The sequence below is a fragment of the Pieris brassicae genome, unplaced genomic scaffold (genome assembly GCF_905147105.1).
Source record: "Pieris brassicae unplaced genomic scaffold, ilPieBrab1.1, whole genome shotgun sequence".
Taxonomy (NCBI): Eukaryota; Metazoa; Arthropoda; class Insecta; order Lepidoptera; family Pieridae; genus Pieris; species Pieris brassicae.
The window spans coordinates 35,001-40,000 of record NW_025576214.1 but is presented as its reverse complement, the minus strand read 5'-3'; the positions used below and the strand labels follow the sequence as shown (position 1 = coordinate 40,000).

The 5,000-nt window shown below is 47.7% G+C and overlaps 2 non-coding genes and 1 pseudogene across 2 annotated transcripts; all 3 read right to left on the bottom strand.

Annotated features, from left to right (window-relative positions):
- The window catches only part of LOC123719784, a 3,178-nt pseudogene extending 3,142 nt beyond the window's left edge, over positions 1–36 (bottom strand).
- Positions 37–865: 829 nt separating this feature from the next.
- Positions 866–1,022, bottom strand: LOC123719786. The gene has a single exon (XR_006755884.1). It is a non-coding gene; the product is annotated as a 5.8S ribosomal RNA (ribosomal RNA).
- Positions 1,023–1,372: 350 nt separating this feature from the next.
- Positions 1,373–3,278, bottom strand: LOC123719775. Its single transcript, XR_006755874.1, has one exon. It is a non-coding gene; the product is annotated as a small subunit ribosomal RNA (ribosomal RNA).
- Positions 3,279–5,000: the final 1,722 nt, after the last annotated feature.

Here is a 5,000-nt window from a genome sequence, read left to right as displayed (position 1 = left end):
TAAATTCGGCGGGTGATCCTCCCTGATCTGAGGCCAACGATAAAAAGGTGTGAGGCAGACGCGATATCCGTCGGCGCAACGGGCGTACGCGACACGCTATTTTTACAAGCGCGTCGACGACGCCACGCGCCCTCCGGACGTCGAGTCCGCCTACATTATATGCGCTCGCACGAAAGCGGCGCGGCACCTTGCGAACAGCGTGGTGGTGGCGACACATAGATGTCGCGTTGCGCGAAATCAATCAATCGCACACCACCAAGCGGTTCTTCTGTTGTTGTTCGTTAACGACGGCATCGTTCCGTCCGTTTTAAGAACACACGTCACAATAATTTCGTACACACTACAATTGCACAAACACCGCACGCACACACTGGGCGCAACCGCTAGAGCAGCGGGCGCGCGCGTTTCGCTTCCTCTCGCGAGAGTAAGAGAAACTGAGCCGAACGCGACAACTTTCAACGACAGCGTCGAGACACGTCGACGCGCGCACCGGCGCCGACCGTCGCGCGATCGCCATGCGGGACCGGGACGATGCGAGCAAACACGCGCGACGCGTAAACGCGAACGTCGTTGTCGTCGTTGTCGTTGTCGTTGCGTAAAGACTCGACGCGCACCCGTGCCGCGGGAGACACGGTGCGGCGGGGAGAATTTATTTGTGCGACAAAAGTATCGTATAGACGTGGCTTAACACGGCCAATACGGATGACGAGTCGTAATCGAACATATATTCGAACGGATCGTTCGGCCGCTCGGCGGCCTAGCGAAACCGTCAATTGCACGCGCGACAGAGATGCGGCGCTACGACCGGAGTCGCAGCGATCGCCGCTCGTCACGCGAACAGTGTGGCTTTTTGTTTTTATGCAGCCGGCCCTCAGACAGGAGTGGTCCTGGATATTTCTCCACGGACCGCAATGTGCGTTCGAAATGTCGATGTTCAAATGTGTCCTGCAGTTCACACTATGACGCGCAGTTAACTGCGTTCTTCATCGACCCGCGAGCCAAGTGATCCACCGTTCAGGGTAATCGTTTTGTTTTTGTGTGTGTTTTTGTATGAGAAAATATAAAAGGTGCGAAAAAATTAAACAAAAAAATTTGAAAATAATACTTATCATTAACGTGTACGACAAATGAAAAGAAAGAAAATCTCTTTTATTTGCGTGGTTGTACACAAAAATTAAAATATTATTTCAAAGTATCAATAGGCGATAGCGAACGCTAATCAAAGCGTGTCGCAACGCACACGTCGCGAATCGACGAGAGAGAGTCAACCGTCTCGGATTCGATTTTGATTCGTATCATTCACGTGTTTTTGTATTTTTTTCTTTTTTTGCGAGTCTTTGACAACAACAAAACAAAAAGAAAAAACCAACGTTAATGATCCTTCCGCAGGTTCCCCTACGGAAACCTTGTTACGACTTTTACTTCCTCTAAATGATCAAGTTTGGTCAACTTCCCAGCAACGCCGACGGCCGTGAGGCCACCGCGTGTCGGTCCGAAGACCTCACTAAATCATTCAATCGGTAGTAGCGACGGGCGGTGTGTACAAAGGGCAGGGACGTAATCAACGCGAGCTTATGACTCGCGCTTACTAGGAATTCCTCGTTTATGGGGGATAATTGCAAACCCCAATCCCCAGCACGAAGGAGTTTCAACGGGTTGCCCGGGCCTCTAGGCCAGGGAGAACATGTTGATTCCTTCAGTGTAGCGCGCGTGCGGCCCAGGACATCTAAGGGCATCACAGACCTGTTATTGCTCAATCTCGTGCGGCTCGAAGCCGCCGGTCCCTCTAAGAAGAATTTTAATACGTCGCCAGTGAGTTGCGCTCCCCGAGAGTCGCGCACACCTTGAATGACGACGCCTATTTAGCAGGCTAGAGTCTCGTTCGTTACCGGAATTAACCAGACAAATCGCTCCACCAACTAAGAACGGCCATGCACCACCACCCACCGAATCAAGAAAGAGCTGTTAATCTGTCAATCCTTCCGGTGTCCGGGCCTGGTGAGATTTCCCGTGTTGAGTCAAATTAAGCCGCAGGCTCCACTCCTGGTGGTGCCCTTCCGTCAATTCCTTTAAGTTTCAGCTTTGCAACCATACTCCCCCCGGAGTCCAAAATCTTTGGTTTCCCGGAAGCTGCCCGCCGAGCCATTGTAGTAACGTCGGCGGATCGCTAGATGACATATTTACGGTTAGAACTAGGGCGGTATCTAATCGCCTTCGAACCTCTAACTTTCGTTCTTGATTGATGAAAACACCTTTGGCAAATGCTTTCGCTGATGTTCGTCTTGCGACGATCCAAGAATTTCACCTCTAACGTCGCAATACGAATGCCCCCAGTTATCCCTATTAATCATTACCTCGGAGTTCTGAAAACCAACAAAATAGAACCGAGATCATATTCTATTATTCCATGCACGAAATATTCAAGCGGCATTTTGAGCCCGCTTTGAGCACTCTAATTTGTTCAAAGTAAAATTGTCGGCCCACCTCGACACTCACCGAAGAGCACCGCGATAGGATTTTGATATTGAACCGGCGTTTTACCGCCGGCTCACCGACGATATGCTCCGCAGACGTGTCAGTATCACCGCGGATGCGGTGCACCGACAGCGCGGCGCACAAATGCAACTACGAGCTTTTTAACCGCAACAATTTTAGTATACGCTATTGGAGCTGGAATTACCGCGGCTGCTGGCACCAGACTTGCCCTCCAATTGTTCCTCGTTAAAATATTTAAAGTGTACTCATTCCGATTACGAGGCCTCGTAAGAGTCCCGTATCGTTATTTTTCGTCACTACCTCCCCGTGCCGGGAGTGGGTAATTTGCGCGCCTGCTGCCTTCCTTGGATGTGGTAGCCGTTTCTCAGGCTCCCTCTCCGGAATCGAACCCTGATTCCCCGTTACCCGTGACAACCATGGTAGTCGCAGAAACTACCATCGAAAGTTGATAAGGCAGACATTTGAAAGATGCGTCGCCGGTACTGGACCGTGCGATCGGCAAAAGTTATCCAGATTCATCAAAATTAACGACTTCGGACGCATGGCCCTCCGCCGATTGGTTTTGATCTAATAAAAGCACTCATCCCATCACTGGTCAGAGTTCTGATTGCATGTATTAGCTCTAGAATTACCACAGTTGTCCAAGTAACTGAGTAAGATCTAAGGAACCAAAACTGATATATTGAGCCATTCGCGGTATCGCCTTAATACGGCTTGCACTGAGACATGCATGGCTTAATCTTTGAGACAAGCATATAACTACTGGCAGGATCAACCAGGGAGCTGCTTACGCAAACGACACGCCTACACCGCGGTCACGCGGCTTCGGCGAGCCGCTGGCTCGGCGGCGTCGAGGGGCGCGCGCTTGCGCGCGCGCCTTCTCGACACGCGTGAACGTAACGCGTCGAATTTGCACGCGACGCGACGTTCGCGCTTCATATCGATAGACTAACTTTGACCGGTCTACGAGCGGCCGTCCCGTCACGATCTCGCAACGAGGTGATGTACAACGATGCTCGACCACTGTGAGGGACATAAAACTGCAACGAACACGACCCCGCGGGCGGGAATCGATGTTGTGACAATTTGAAAATTGAACATTCATCTAAACGCAACTTCTCAATTTTTATTCAATACGTTATTGTAAACATATTAAAACTCGGCTGGCAATTACATGCGCACACACACGCATGATTCGCACTAGATACGATCAACGCCCGGAGCTTGAGGGATAAATTCCAACACGACGCTGCGCACACCGTTTCGACGATGGGCGCGTGTGCGTCCTCTTTTATACATTCTTTCCATATACGGTCGCCGTGGCGACCGCGCACGTGTCGAACACGCTAGGCGCCCTGCGTTGAGGTGTGCCTAGAAGCGTATTCTTTTAACATCACAGATAACACCGGGGGAGACGGTCCCAAATCTTGGTCGATTGGTAACATCACCATACGGTCTGCGAACGCGGTGCTATAATATAATTTTATATTATATTATATAAAATATGAGGAGGAGTAGTATGTATATTCTTTGTTATTTTGTGTTGACACAAGAGAGATATATAAAATGTACTATACACCACACACACAGAGAGAGAGAGAGCTGGGAAAGATCTCGGCGGTCTCGCATTCGAAATACGAATTTGATATAATTTCCTCCGAAAATCCATACCCATATCTATATCATCCATGCGCGAATATATGTATATAATATTCTCACACTTCGCACAAACACAAAAACAAGAACACATTCTATTCTCTCTCGTCCGTCGTTCGTGTCTATTTGAGACGAACGACGCGCGGCAACGAGAACGAGTCGACGCTGTGCGCACGACTGTTTCGCTCCACATCTATACCGAGAGCAATAGTCCGCGTCGGCATTGGAGCGGACGTCGAATGTTTCTCGTAGAGCGAGCGAGAGAGAGACGATTTTTCATTTTATTATGTATGTGTATTGGCGTGCAGTAGTAGCACGTAGTAGTACTAGTAGTAGTAGTAAAAAAATATTATTATTTATTTTATTGACTGATATGATTTTGTTTGTTTTCTTTTTTTTGAATAGACATTTGTATTGATAGATATGTTTCTCGTTGAAGCTCGCAGCACACGCTCAGAGAAATGGCAATGTGGGTTTATTTGAAGAAAAGAAAAAACAAAAAAAACAATTATATTTATTAATAATATGTATGTATGTATGTATGTATGTATGTATGTATGTATAATAATGAATTATAATAATTATTCCGATGCAACGTCAGAGGAAAATGTTTCTCGTACAGGTGCGGCGCGCGACGGCCGGCCGCTCGACAGTTTCGCGCCGAATGTTTCTCGTTGAAGCTCGCAGCACACGCTCAGAGAAATGGCAATGTGGGTTTATTTGAAGAAAAGAAAAAACAAAAAAAACAATTATATTTATTAATAATATGTATGTATGTATGTATGTATGTATGTATGTATGTATAATAATGAATTATAATAATTATTCCGATGCAACGTCAGAGGAAA